At 36.0% G+C, this 16,714-nt stretch overlaps 1 protein-coding gene across 6 annotated transcripts in view; it reads right to left on the reverse strand.

The window, feature by feature from the left end:
- LOC306885308 (casein kinase I) overlaps positions 1–16,714 on the reverse strand; it is a 53,332-nt gene that overhangs the window by 22,953 nt on the left and 13,665 nt on the right. The window lies entirely within an intron of this gene.

Raw genomic sequence — 16,714 nt, forward strand, 5'->3', positions numbered from 1 at the left:
TCAGATTTGGTGAGTAAGGTGTCCGATTCCCAAATTTGGCATTTAGGATGCTTGTATATCATTTTGGAGGGATGATGTATTTTTGTACACCAAAAAAGTTAGCATTTTTAGCACTTTCAGTTCCATCATCCTAAAATGTATGGGTTTTTGGTTAAATGACTAAAATACGGTCTGTGGTTCACACATGCTTAAGAATTTCATGTTTTATTCTACAACATAAAATACATCATATATGATCAAATCAATCTGTTATTTATTTATTTATTTTACTCTTGAAAAAGGCGATTGCTAACAAGTTTCTAAATACGACTGCAGAGTTGGCCGAGAATATAGACCTTTGTCAGGGTAGCGCCATGTTTAATATGTGGTTGTGAGGGAATTACATACATTGCACTCAGGGGATTTTACTGTTGTTTAAAAAAAACTAAAAAAACACTTCAGCTGACCAAACATCTTTCCGAAAATAAATAAATACAATAAAAACTTTCAGTACACAAAAGCTCCATAAAATAGCTTTTAAATTTGAGAGATGGCAAAATACAGTGAGTTATTGTGAAGACTAAGTCTATCCGTCACAGCCTCATTTTCATATCTTAAATTCAATGTAGTATTTAACCTGACTAAAGGTCATCGCACACTGTTTTTCCGTATTCGTCATCCTTTCCCATCAAAATGCATTCTACAGATGCGAAAATGCAGAAAATTGAACCTGATCCTAATTTTTTTTTTATGATGAACGAACGTTTCGGAGGCAGTGTGTAAATGTGATTGACACAACGTGAGGTCGTATTTATTTTTTAACGTGCGAAAATTTCGGACTCAGTGTGCAATGACCTTGTGTCATTACTTGAACAGGAAAACTCGTCTTCTCGCTAGTCTGCTTTCACGGCCTCTTAATGTGCCTATGAATCATGCTCTTGCAAATTATTCTAAATCAAACTTTCAGGGAAAATATTTTTAAAATAAAGACTTTGAGTTCCCAGAATCTTAATATAGTAGTGATGTTGAAGTCATGCGACCGTAGTGTAGTTCATCAGGCTTCAAAATTCATAAGTTGTGTTCATTTGTAAAGATTATCACGATGAACAAAACTGGGTTCTGGGTTTTTGTAGAAGGAACCAGCATAATGCTAACTTCCAGGTTGACCTACAAAAAAAATAAAATAAATAAAAAATTCTGCAGACTCTTTATTTAACAGCTAAAGCATATACATGTGTCTCTAAACTGTATGCATCTTGTGAGGGTGATGTGGGTAGTTCCAGGCAAAGCCTACACTGCTCATTGTGTGGTGGTGTAACACCCCTGAGAATAGAGCGCACTGTTGGCCTGCCGATGACTCATCTTGTGATCAGACTGCACATAACACATATTCAGTTGCTGGTTTCTATCTATCTCTGCTGATTAACACTTTCACAAGCTTTCTATCGACACTCCACTGCTAGATGCTGCTGGAACATGTGAGTGGGAATTCAAAGAGTGGGAGGAAATTCATATAGTAATGCTCAATGTAATTGCTCAAAAAGTGGCATATTTCATAGAAAAAGTTAATATAGTGAGCTTCAGGTCATCAGTCATAAAAAGCAATATAAGAAAAAGTTATCATGACTAGGGCTGAAATGAATCCACATGCACAGATTTGAACAGAATTTGAATAGCTGTCATTCACAAAAATGTATTTCCCTTGCTCATTTATTATATATTTTGGCTAATAATGCAGCAACCAATAACTGATTTAAAGGCCGTTTTTTGTTTGTTTGTTTTTTATACAAAGAGGTAAGAAGAAAACTTACTCAAAACAAAGATTTAACAATCAGATAGATAGATAGATAGATAGATAACCACTGATGTCACATGGACTATTTTAACAATGTCCTTACTGCTTTTCTGGGCCTTGAATGTGGTAGTTCCGTTGCTGTTCATGCAGGGTCAGAAAGCACTCAGATTTCATTAAAAATATCTTAACTTGTGTTCTGAAGATGTACGAAGGTCTTACAGGTTTGGAACGACATGAGGGTGAATAATCAATAACAATTTTCATTTTTGGGTGTACTATCCCTTTAAATCTTGATTTTGGAATTTTAATTGGGGGAAAATTAAATGTATTTGTTGCTTGTGGCAATTTAGAATTAATGGCAAGGTACCAAGGGCCTGGTATCGTCCCAAAACACCACAATCCATGTATTTTAATGGAATTGTGTACTGCAGGCATTGCAGAAAAAAAAAAAAAAGATTCCATGGAAGCATAGGTCAGACTAAACCAAGTGCAGTGTAGTTCTCTCAGTCAGTCCCACTTTGGAATACTCAGTGCTCCAACAAAACGCCATCTGCCAGCAGCCTGTTTGAGAGCGGGGCCACCTACGCCCGCTCAAACACGGATGTCTGACTGGAGAAGAGAAACCATGTGACTCTACAGCCTCCAGTTCACATACACCAGCCTGCAGTGACGCAGCTCACTTCTGCCACACTGCACACTTAAACAAACCCCAGTTCAGCCGGAGAATCAAAGACAAAGACTGGGAGAGTCTGGATTTATCATGCCTGAGCTGGTTGATCAGTAGCCAAGCCATTCCCAGCCAAACTCACAGATTCAAGTCCCAATGCCAAGTCTGCCCGGAGGTGTATCAGAGTTCAACACGATACTGCTACACATTAACCACAAACAAAAGAGAACTGTAACGGACTTTCTAGAGGAAGAGACAAGTGTGTGACCTTCGTTTGCCTGGGTTCTGCCAGAGTGATGGGAAATTATGGCGTGTACAAGAAGTTGTTAAATATTAATGGATTATAAGGAAGTATTTTCTAAAGGACGTCAGAGTAAGGGTCATCTTTATTAATGATAATGACAGTGGAATAGTGTTGCACGATATACCAGCACTAAAAAGTATTGTGATACCCTGCTTTTAAAAATGGTATGATTTCACATTTTACTAGTACCGGTTCCTTTAGAATGCATTTTAATAAGAGCCGTATTTCCTGAATAAAACACTGGGATGAATGGATTAAAGTAGCCTAGGTCAGTACATTTAAATGAAAGCGCGATGGACTAGTGTCTGTGAACATTAAGCTGCAAACAATCATCATATCATATACAAACAAACTTAAAGTTCTTCACAGCATCAAAATAAAAGTTCAAATTAACTTGACAGAAATATATTACTTAAATGTAATGATAGTACTACTAATAATAAAAATATTAAAACAATATTTGCGGAATATTTACCAGAAAACTGTAAATACACAACAGTATTTCTGAAAAAAAGAAGAAATAAATAGCTTATAATAAATTAATTCTTTATCAAATCTAATTATCCTTTATAAAATAATTAGATATATATGCTTTTGATTATTAAAATGTAATGAAATGATTAAAATGGAATCCAGAAAATTAATGGAAACCAGATTCACAGAAAAAAAAAAAAAAAAGTTTGAGAAAATAAAATGTATTTCATAGGGCCTTAATTTAATTTTTGTTCAACTTTTAATAAATTGCTGTTAAATTGTGCAAGTTTTATGATTTCAGATTTGCTTATTGTCATTGTACTTGCATACAACGAAATTATAGACTTGCCAACGTATCCATGCCCTTTATTTTGTTACTTGCATCTATGGTTTTATTATTAATGAAGATAAAATAAAAAAAATGACTATATCATGATATAAATTGTTATTGTGAAATAAATTTACTATATAATGAAATAAGATTTGGCTTTATCCTTTTAGCTAACTTACCAATGTAGCAAAGATCTCTAAATACCTGGAGGCTGGTAGTTGCACATAGTCCTGTGTAGTGGCACTGGCATGTGATTATCATTATTTTTATAAAAACAATTTTGAAGCGGGTATTATTTATTTTTTTCAGGGATAAAATAACTACAGTATGATCTCCACTTGGATCATCTATTATTTAATGACTTTTCCTGTTGTTCTATGTTTCTGTTGTAGTATCGTTTAAGTAGTAGTATCGTGACATTTTAGTCAGATATTGTATAGAAGTCCAAATTTTGGTATCGTGACAACACTAGTGGAAGACTGATAAGCAGGGGTGGGAGAAAAAAAAAAAAAAAAACGATCCATCGATGCATCGCGATTCTGAGCTTAGTTTTTAACCAGATGTGCGATGATGCTGAGTTTGCTTTAGAAACACCGTATTCTGCTTGCTTCCAATTCCTCACACACATACACCACTCGAACCTTCCGTAAAATAAACTTTCATAAAGTTCGGAAAGGTTGAAGCAAATTACAACGACATGCACGGGCTTCATTGCACAGGATGCACTGTGAGAGACGCGCGCTTTGTTTGATGTTACACTTGAAGTGTGCGTTCTCGCCCGTCGGTATTTTCTACGAAGTCATCATTTATATGGTTTGGAATGCAGTGGACTTATATATTTAAAATATGAACCTCACTAACAGAAGACTGCTTTCAATTTCAAATGCTGACGCACGCTTGTTTGTGTAGACTGCTCGCGCATGCGCGCGACTCCGTGGTTTAATGTATTTGCGTCTCAAAATGGTTTTATGATGCAAAATTAATGTAAACACAGCCAGTTATGTCTTAAGGGATTAAACGGACAGGACAAACCACATTACTTCTTATATTTCAAAAGAGATCCGTGCGTGAATGCAGCTTAATAGATCTCCCGCTCTCTATGATGTCATAGTAAAAAAACAACCCTGCCCAAAACACAATAGAAAATGTAATGATTTAATGGTTATGATGGGAATTGTATTGGTTTTAAATGGAAACTATAATGTTGTCTACTGGTATGTGATGGATTCTATTGGTGGGATGTTAAATCCTATTTGAAAAATGCCTAAAACACTACAAAAAGGAATTTTGTAATGGTTTTATTGGAAAAAGCTAATGGTTTATAATGGTATTTTAATGGAAAGCATTAGAATTTCTGTGATGGTTTCTATTGTTTTTTTTAGCAGGGAAAGATGAAGAAAAAAACCACTCACAGATCTTGAATGGAAAACGTTCAGATAATCTTAAATACTGAAAGAACTCTTTGTTTGTTTTTTGTTATATACATACATACATACATACATACATACATACACTTTGGGCGGCCGTGGTACATTATAAAATTAGCCCCCAAAAAAAAAATAGTAGACTAGTAAAAAAAATAGCCCAATAGTGCGGGAAAACCGCGACCCTGGCAACACTGGTTCGCTGTACCCTTATCACATATGAGTGTAGGCTACAAATCTCTCTCTCTCTCATGGACACACTCGCTCTCTCTCTCTCCTCGTTCCCTTCACATTTGTCTAGCCCCGGCGCCTCATAATCACACAATCCCTGCATCCCAATGTGCATACTATCCACCCTATCTGCCCTATTTAGGCTAGATAGTATTGAAAATTACTAATATCACATAGAATTTAGGATAGATAGTGTGCACATTGGGACGCAGGCAATGATTACCTTCCGCGCTGCGATGATGGCAAGTAGTTGGGGTCAAACCTTATCAACGATTAATTTGCGTAAAAACAAAAAATATGAACGCGTTACAATTTTTAGATTACATGCGATAACGCTAGGGATGGGACAATACACCTACCTCCCGATTCGATACTATCACGATACTTGGGTGCCGATATGATATGTATTGTGATTTTTTTAAGAACTTCGATTCTACAAGTATTGCGATTCGATATTGCTATGTATTGCGATTTTTGTTTTTAACTCTAGACCATGGGAAAAAGTTGAATATACACTTAATATACAGACTGTCACAATTAAATAAACATTTTAGCAGTTACTATTGCGATTTGATATTACAATTTATTGTCATTTTTGTTTGCTTATTAAAGACTAGACAATGGAAAATAGTTGATTATACCCTGTATATGAGACTGTATATGATGGGTCATATCATATTAACAAAAACAATGCATCACATCTTTCTAAACTTTCATTTCAGGAGCATACACATACACAGTGTATATTTAAAGTGCCTTGAACCATGAAACTATAAAGTACCAAAATCCTGAACTTGCACATGAATATAGCTAATAGTCAAATATTCAACAAAATGAGCAGAAAAAATACTTTCTGAAACAAAATAAAGTGCTATGTTACTTTGCATACCGTTTTAGTCATGTCTAGTCATGTTTTCCCGGCAGTTGGGATTCAAAACGTGAAGGTGCAGAAAGAATTCTGGAAGAGGTTTGATCCTCTGCCTCTATCATGGTTTTGCTTTAAACTAGGGGTGGCGCAGTTTGCGAAAAAAAAAAACGAACCGCACGGTTCTCCACACACGGTTATGGTTTGTTATAAATAACACGTAAAACAAAGGGTTCGGCTAATGTATGTTTCTGTTAATGGATGCGCATTCTGGCTTCCCAGTACATTAAAAAGTGGACAAACCATTCACTCTTGTTCAATGTGAGTGCCGTATGCTGGAATGAGCATTCATTCCGTCATCACCCGGGTGCTGATAGCACGCGCGCACAGGTGAGACCTGAACAGCACACGTTGATATCGATGTTTAAACTAAACTCATGTAAGCTTTGCCAGTTTAAACATTTAAGAGCCAGAGGACACAAGCTCGCGCGAGCAGTGAGAAGATTTATATGAAATATGAAGCTCTCTCTGAAGTATTGTGTTTGAATGGACAAATTCACACAAAAATGGTGTCAAAATGCCGTCTTGTTAAGTATCCTATAGCAGACAGCCAGCTGAGCGTACAGTATCAGTGCACTGGATCAGTGTATTCTCTTAAAGTGACAGCACTTTCTTAATATTAATCAAACAGCAACAACAAAGAAATCACTCACTGCTCTTGATTGAATTGCTTTTGTAACTTTAATAAAGATGAATCTTTCATTTATACAGTCAAATATGCAATGCTGTTTTACATTTGATTATTCAATTTCTGTACCTAAAAACTAATGCTATAGACCTACCTAAAAAAAACTTTTAAAATCATTGATTATTTTATTTGTATCTTTACTCTATTGTATTTTTATTTGAGCTGTTGCTTGTAGTTAGATTATTCTTATTTTCTTTATTGTTATTTGACAGTACAGTGCAGGGCTATTCAATTGGCGGCCCACCGATCATCTTCATTCGGCTTCATCAAGATTCGCACACAAGCCTCGGATTGTTTTTGTTCTAATTAGTTTGTTCACAAGGTGGCAACACTGGCCAGGGCCATTGTTGTTTCACAGGCAAAAAAAGACGATCGACAACAATATACCGGAGACCATAACATCAATAGACGGCAGCATTGACAAGCGCTCGTGTGAGGGGATTATGAGATATACGCAACTCAAGTTTAGATGAGTATAATGACCGTGCTATCGGTCATATATCCTAGCGAGAAATAGGAGATGAAGTTGATTATCAAATGGAGTAGATAAGTTTGAACGCTTAGTTACACTGTGGAGCCGCTTCAGCAGACAAAAACGCACACAATTATGTTCAAATGTGCAGTTATGGCGAGTTACCTCGTAAACACGGTCTTAAATTAGTCCTAAATGACCGTAAAATGTTGAGAAAAGCGAAAGTGTGTCAGACCCACGTCATGTGCGTCAGGTTTTAAAGACATAGCACTGCTTTTAAAGTGAAACCTGATGAAGTCTGTCACTGATGGAAATCAAATAATAAAAGAAAACGAGAAATCACTCTCCTCTAGTCGCTGATAAACTTTTGTAATTTGAATAAAGATTAATTTGTACTCATTTCATAGTTTATACAAATACAATTTATAGTTTATGTGAAGACTGTTTCAAGTTCACTTAAATTAAGAGTCATATTTTCAGAGCCTATTAAGTGTTAAAAATAATGGCTTTCAATTATACTGTAATGTTGAATGGCTATAATTAATAATTAAGTAAAATCTCCCCACCACCTCTAAGGAAAACTAAAATAATGAAAAAAATAGCTTCTGAGGTAAACCAATGGATTTTTAAATCGTTTTTAAAAAGAATTGCGATAGGTGAATCCATTTTTTCTCCGCGTTAACAGCCCTAGTAATGATACTCTGTGTTGCTTAGGATATTGTGCACTCAGGTGATAAACTGAAACTGAAAACCAGTGATATACTTATTCAGCAATGAACCACCTCTCAATATTTTACATATTCACAGTCATAATGTGGCATTAGAGAAAAGCTAATCATACGTAACTCTGAAAATTCTTTTTTTGTTTTGGCTGAATAATTTCAGTTGCCATCTCTACATGAGATATATCTTGTTAGTCAACTATTGTGACTAATCCTTTCTGGATAAATCACATCACTGTACCATATAATGCCACTCTTAAAACTTCATTTTGCGTTTAAGTGGACTGAGCTCACTCATGATGCAAGAAAATCGTTTAAGTTTACAAATCCCTTGGAATTACATGAGCCTCCATCTAGATTGAAGAACAGAGAGAGATGGAGAGGAGACAAATAAGATGGACGTGGATTACATAAGCGCCATGGGTGGTGTTATGTCATTCACAAAGCTGCGCTTGAGGATGGAGAGACAGAGGAACTCTACCTCCCACCAGAACATCCTGCCCTCAACAGCACCACTCCTCCGCAACACACGCAGCGGTCAGGACAGCGTGATTAACAAATTGCCCACTTTGCTGGAAGTGCTCATGCACAAACATTCACAGCACGCACCACTGGAACAGCAGCAAAACAAGAGACTGGAGGACAAGGCACAACCGGTGATCAGGTTGGAGGGAAGAGTGTGGTCAGTCATGTTTGCAGACGGGGGCATTATGCGATTACGGGCAAGTTGTATTATCTGCCTGTGTGCGTGGGAAACGCCTGGCCACAGCTCAGACTTCCTGTCAGCTCCATTCAGCCAACCCTGATGTGCTGAGAAGACAGGGGGCGGTGTTAAAAACAAAGTGGCGCCATCGGGATAAACGCAAACCATCCATTGCAATCTAAATCAGAGTTACCACGAGCCGTATGTCCAAAATGCACCTACAGCAAAGCAACATTGTGAGACAGGAATCTTTGCTGTCATATTTGTTCTTCCTGTCTGTCAGCCCAGTCGCTGTAATATGGCCTGAACTGCTGTGATGTCCGTGAATGTGTACCCACATTTCCATCACTCTCTATTGTACCTGAGCGGATCAGATTAAAAGGGATGATCTCTAGTGCAAACAGAAGAAATCATTACAGTTATCTAATCTGTTGACATCATTCGCAGCAAATAAAAACCATTCAGAGAAACTGTCCTGAAAGGGCTGAGCCAATCCAACTATAAACTATTCATTCAAAATTACAGCTGGGTAATATAGATAAAATCTCAATTTTTTTTTTGATTTTTAGCATCTTGATATTTATGAATAAGCACCGAAGTAAAAAAAAAACAACAACAAAAAAAAAACAAGCCATTGTTGCAATTTATACAAAATGTTTAAACCAAGCTGGATACCGCAGTACAAATGTAGAAAGGTAAAAAGCAAGTTTTTCCAAATTGAATATTTGTAATGGATGTGTATATACCAATTTAATTTCAAGGTGCACTGTACAGGTATTATTTTTTCAAAAGCGGTTTAATAGCATGCATAAAAATGCCACATAGGGACTGAATAATTCTGAGCGATGATGCAACAAATGATTAAATCAGTGTTTTGAAGTAACTGACTGAAATGGACAGAGTAAAAGATTTTGACCTGACACAAATTTAACTTTCAAATTCCAATTTCTTTTTTGCTATAGAGTTGGAGTCACAACATCAAAAGTAATATGGAACTGGCCTACTGTAAACTCAACAACAAGTTAAAGTGCATGAAACTAAAGTTGATTAATTTTAACTGCAAACAACATATCGTACTGTAATAATTAACCAATAAGTTGCAAAGCCCTACCAAAATTGACATTACTTAAAATATGTACAATTAACAGTATAGTAAATGGTATAGATTTAAAAAACCCTCACAGCAGTGGGCAACCAAAAAAATCAAGATAGTTACCTTTTTGGTGGAAATTCAACCTTGTAATATTTTATATATTGCATATCCATGTAGCAAATTTAATTCTATAATCCAGGGACTTAAATACTTTCACAAATGAAAAGAACTTTGATATGTATACAGTATGTATATGATATGTATACACCTTTTTTGGTGCACAAATGAATGAATCTGTTTGGATCAGTAGGGGAAAAAGCTTCTCATTAAACAGCACTTAAGTTCGAAAAACTAATCTAAAAAGATAAGTTATAAAAGCTAATCTAAAAGCTAGAAATGATTCTTAAAAATAAATAAATATACAGGTCTAGACCAAAAAAAATGTGGAAACCTTGACACTCTGATCACATCTCAGTTGCATTCTACATTAATGTGGCAAGTTTGAACCTTGCATGCCAATTGTAAACAGCATAGTCACACCGTGTTTACAGTGGACATAAAAAAAAATAGTTTCATTAAAATCAACTAAGCTGTCTATGCTGGTATGCTGGAAAGGCTTGTCTGTGACAAATTGCAGCGATTTTATTATTTCATTGTTGCTTTTTTAAAATCACATTGCAGTTATAACAGTTCAGCATAATGACGTTCAACAGATCTCCATAAGAGCATTACAAATGGAGTTTGAATATTAATGCCTGTGTGTGTAATCATAACACGTTAATCAGAACAGATGGGATGGACTGTGATCTCTAGACCAGTGATGTCACTTCTCTCCTCATTGATAAGAGCAGCATGGGGGGGGGGGGGGGGGGGTGCACTGATCACACCATCACTTTGGAGTGGCGCAGCAGAAGATGAGTAATCATGACTAACCCCTTCGTCACTGCCTGTACTTCAAACTTACATTAGAGAATATTCCATTTACCTTTACGGGAAATAAATGTTTTCTGAGAGCCCCAATAGACCACTGAAAGGCTACATTTAATGTGTATTGTTCAGTCTGATGTTCTAGTACTGCTCCTTTAATATCACAGACATCCTGAAAGGTCATTTCATCTGGCAGAAGCAGGACTGCTCAGGATCCTGCGTGACGCGTCCTCTGAGCGGATAAGAATCAGCTGGAAGGGCCGTGACATCACTGCACGATATTGAGCTGAGCGCTGCTGCTGAAGCAGACATCTCAGAGAATCATGTCTGGGCATGTCTGTGTGCCTGTCCATCCTCCATGCTCAGTCACAGACAGACTAGTGCTTCGATGTCCAACTCATTTCCGTTGGTGGTTCTTTTAGTACATTTCTATGAAATTTTTACAGTGACTCAGTTTCATGAGAAGTCATACAATTTTGTACAATGTCTTACAATTCCACAATCTCATACAAAATATTATGACCTAAACTTAAACAAAGGCCAATCACTTAAACAAAACATAAATCTACCAATGATAGTAATAATTCAAACAAACAAACACACAAAAAAAGCTAAGTGATACAGTATCGTACAATTTTGGCATGGGTGCTATTTTAGTGTTATTAATATAATATTGTAGATATTGTGTATAACATTGTATTTCTAGTTTAAAGGAGACCTATTATGCCCCTTTTTACAAGATGTAATATAAGTCTCAGGTGTCCCCAGAATTTGTCTGTGAAGTTTCAGCTCAAAATACCCGGTGGATAATGTATTACATTATTTTGAAAAAAACTATTCTGAGTGGAAGCAGAAACAGGCTGTTTTCATGCATCTCTCTTTACATGCAAATGAGCTGCTGCTCCCCGCCCCTTTTTCAGAATAGGGGTGTGCCTTTACAGCTCCTTCCTCAGATACAATATATTTTATTTGCTTGTTTTAACTGTTTTTCTATTCATCATTAATATACATTTTTATTCAGTTTCAGCATTTTTATTTTTTTTACAAAAATTCAGAATTTTTTATTTTTTTTAGTATTTCATTTTCAATTTGAATGTTTTTTTAAATTTGTTTTTCATCTGATTTTTATATATTATTTTATAATACGCCATAGTGAATAGAAGAATTATCATGGCAGCAGGGTGAATAAGTTTGAACTAATTAAGTCTATTGCTAACAAATAACAAACATGGAATTTGAGGACTATTATGGAATTTGTTCTCCATCTTGCTTCATTTACACATTCAATTGCAGGATCCCTCTCACATCCCACGGGGTTCTAGAGCTCTTACCAAAGTGTGCATTCTAATTAGGGGTGCTCCGATTGATCGGCTACTGAATGCTATCGGCCGATAATCGCTTTGGGATGTTTGATTGGCCGTCTCTATAAAGGCCGATCTCATAAACCGATCTAAGCTGATGAAGCACCTGCCGGGAGAGGTTTGGCATGGCATGCAGCGGCACCATCTCAGTCACTGTCCGGCGCGGGTAAAATAATTATAATGCTGAAGGAGAGGTACAATTCATATTTCTTCATTAAACAACTTATGAAGTAATTTGAAAACCTTACGCGAGATATTTCACAAATAGTGAGTGAATCACTGCACTGTCTTTCTCAAAATGCAAAAAATGGCTTCAAATAACAACGACTGCACCATTAAGCGAGTTGCACACTGCATAGTTGACACAGAAATTGTCACTTGCACAATCGAGGCAGTGTCGCATCGCCACTAAAGTTTATAAAGTGCATTTCTTTTTCATTCAGTGCTCACATGCGCTTATGCACACTCAAAGCCATTTCCACACATACGTCATTTGCAGTGCGTATGCGGTGTGTTTTTTTTTTTGCACGCTCATGTTAACGAATTAAATCTTTCAATGCGAAAATGTAGTAATTACATCTTAAATGCATACAATTAAAGTTCACTGTGTTTTTTTTTTGGTTTTTTTTTTTATAGTCAACACATGACTTTTTGGCTAAGTTTAAAGGAAAAGAGCACTTTTAGATAAACAAGGCAATAATAGATGGCACTCATGGAGGTAGTTCTATATGAACCGCTTGATTGCTTGTAATAAAGATTTAAATGCAAAAGAAAAGGCAGTAGTTCTGACTGTTTCTGTCAATGGTAAGTTTTAATTTAGATTGTCTGTGATAAGAAAAGTAGTTTAGATGTTTTGCCACTTTCTTGAGCAACTTAATATATAAATCTAGAAGTAAATGCAACAAAGTATAAAGCATTGAATGTGTTGCTTATATTGTGTTTAAACACGTCTATGAAAGATTGTATTACTGTACTGTAAAAGAATCACAATTTCTCAATTATTCTCAGTAACAATGTTTGGATTTGAAATCAACCTGTTTGTGGTAAACAGCCACGGATCAGTATCTGTGTGAAAGCACAGTCTATGCTGCTTCTGCACCGCTTACATACCATGGACTGCTTACGCACTGCAAATGGAGTATGTGTGAACCTGGTGTAAAAGGCTGCCTCACATACAGCTCGAAAAACCAGGCTTGTTCTGCAACAATTGCAAAATCAAAAAGGCACTGGATGATCAAACATTTAGGTGAGGTAAATATATATTTTTGAAAAGTGTCAAAAAAAAAAAAAAAAAAAAAAAAAAAAGGCCTCCTCCACCCCTCAAATAAATAAAAAATCCCCTCTCACAAGAGTCACCTATTAGGAAATCATGAAAAATGTGAATTAAATTTATAAACAAATAAAATCATTTTAATGCATGTTAGATTGCTTATTTTGCTCAAGTGCATGATCAATTGAAGTCCACATGTAATGCAAGAAACTAAGCTTCTAACCAGTAAATTCAAGGTATGTTTGAAGGTATGTTTTCTCCAAATCGTTGAACCTTGCCTTTGTAGTTTCTTAAGGCCCCGATCAGACAGAATTTTTTGCAGTGAGAGGTGCCTTTTTGAATTGTTGCAACGTCATTTGCATTTTTTTCCAATGTCCAATCGAATGAATGGAGAGGCAGGCCTTCTGTTGTGGTGACAAAAGTTTACCGTAGCTTAGAAAGTCCGGAGACTGCAGTGATGGAGGAGAAACTTTTGGTGTCTGTCGCGGGTTACCTGGAGCTGTATTGTTTAAGGTTTCTGCTAATATGACAGTTTACGTAACAGCAAAAACCTAAGATTTTAGAGTGTTCGTGCTATAAACCTTTGATTAGACTGACAGGACAGCTAATTTGGTCATTGCATAGCAACATAAAAAAAACGTAGTGCATTGCTCTTTTTTTAAAAGTCACAAAAAAAAAAAAAAGGCGGCAATTCAGTGCGCCTCGCGTTTTCAGACCTAAAATATGCGTTCGGTCTGATTGCGGCCTAACACTGCTTTTGGAAAACAGCAGAATAATTCAATAAACATGCTGCTAATTTGGAAACTCAAAAGTACGTTTAGTTTGTGAATCAGACATCACTAAAACAACCTCCAGAACACTGTCTGCAGGAAACATAACCAGTGGAAACACTGCGTTTAACAAAAGTAAAGGTTTCAAGAATTATGACTGATAAAGAGTGAATGACATTTCAATTATTTGGTACAATGCGCTACTGGATGACAACATAAGGTCACAAAAGGACATACCTGAGCTTAAGCTCAAGGGAAGATCAGAATCTCTAGGGAAGATATCAAGCCAACTGACAAAGCCTGTTACGTAAATAGATTTCATTATTGCATATACAAGGCTTTGTTTGTGCATTATGGGTTCTACTGGATTCCTAACAAGAGAAAAACCACTACAGCCAAGAACCCAAACAATCTGCTTTAAATAATGCACTAATATTGTCTCGTCATATGCCATCATGAACCAAGCACTATAAACCGTCCAAACAAGCTGTGCAGAAACAGGAAGGTGAGAATCACATAGACATGGCTGAGACTCTCCAGCCTTCATCACCCCATCCCCCCCCATCCATAAAGCATGAGCTGGGCTCAGCGGGTGGGCCCATGGAGTCAGCCCACCCTTGCAGACACATACAGCACCTCCTCCACTGAGGCTACGCCTCGGAGATGCTGTTTGTACTATGGCTATGGGGGAAATTCGATTTACTGGCACATCACAATGCTTTCTCATATCATTCTGCAATGATGCTCAAATACATATTTTTTTATTAGATTTTTAATCATTCATTTGTACTAAAAGCATAACAGGATCATAAGATCAGCAGTAAATGCCGATCAGACACATTAAATTCAGGTTTTGCACACCTTGAGTAATAAATGCATGATTTGCAATCTTTCATGGACAACTGGATTATTGGATAAGGACTGTTAATCATTTTGATTCGCAAAAAGGCTTTGTTGTTGGCAGCAGTTGAGCAGATCAGTTTTATAAGAAAAGATTCTTAACAAAATGTAACTTTTGGGGGTTGAATAATTTTGTACATTGCAATATTTAGAGGGAATTGGATTTGTTTTTTTTTTTAAATAAACTTTACACCCTCATGTACATTAATAAACTTTCTGCAATAGTTCATGGTAAGATTTTAGTATAGTGACCAATTCTCACTATAAACTAGTCGCTTATTAGCATTCATATTACAAGCATATTGGCTTTTTAATAATAATAATAAATAATGGCATGCAGGTAAAAGAGTTTATATAATTATATTTCACTACAATAATAAATTAATGATAATCAAATGCACTTTTAGCGGAGCATAATGGAAAGTATTTACATTGACTATGGAAATGTCTATTACTTCACGATTTTATTAATTTCTATGACTTTAAGGCAGTAATTAAAAAAACACTAATGTATTTTGTTCTCGATGATGTTCAGCACGTGCATAAAGACTGGGCTAATCGATATTGAAACTTCTAGACTATTTTCGTTATTGATTTTTAGCAATTAGTCATTGCAGCCCTAATTCACATTATTTAAAAAGGGTGAAGGTCAAAAGATTGGTGGCTCCTATGCCACTGTTAAAATCTTGATGCATTGGGAATCATTTTGTAATCACACCGTGTCTCCTTTAACCAAAATTGAACTTCAGAGCAAAAAACAAAAGATTCACAAAGGCGCAATCAGCTAATCCAGTTTCAAGAGTTCAAGAACACGTAGAATCTCTCCAGCAGCCACGGTGGGCAGAAATAAGGGGCTAGACAGCATGCAAGAGCTTGAAGTCACGTCTGGGGGAGGGTAGACCTCAGGGGTCGGGTTGCGCAGTAGAGGACGTAAGGGGAAGCACATCCTCAGGATTTCATGCTACAGTCACAATAGCATCTCCTTCACCTGACCACCCAGCGCCTCACTTCCTTTGGTCCTTTCTTTGTGGGGTCTAACAAACAAACATGCTCCCCAAGAAATGGACACAATAGCCTGATTCTAGATTAAATGTGTGTGGATGTCACCTGGTACTCATTTAATAAATCCTAAAATATAATATATAACATAACATAAGACTGTTACAAAGGTTATATGTGAAAAACAAAAACAAATAAATACATTAAGTTTTTAATGTTTTTGAAAGGAGTCTCATTCTCACCAAGACTGCATTTATTTGGACAAATTATAGTGAAACTGATATATTGTGAAATATTACAATTTACCATTTAAAAATGTTAAATATAATTTGTATAACTTTCAGCATCATTAGGTACTCCAGTCTTCAGTGTCACGATTCTTCAAAATTCATTCCATTAGGCTGATTTGGTGTTCAATTATTGTTGGAGCTGAATTATTAATAATGGTTCTTATTATCAATCCTGAAGACAGTATTTGCTGTGTAATATTTGAGGAAACTGTATTCCTTTATTTTTTTATACTAATATGTTAAAATGATTTTAAATATATATTAGAATGTTGGATTTTATATTGGAACATCACATCAGTATATAAAAATATTTCAAACATGTGAAATAAGTAAAAAATGTTTAATAAATAAATGTTGCAACTGAGAATTTAATTTCTTTTACACTGGAA

This window comes from Barbus barbus (genome assembly GCF_936440315.1).
Source record: "Barbus barbus genome assembly, chromosome: 2".
In the NCBI taxonomy this organism is placed as follows: Eukaryota; Metazoa; Chordata; class Actinopteri; order Cypriniformes; family Cyprinidae; genus Barbus; species Barbus barbus.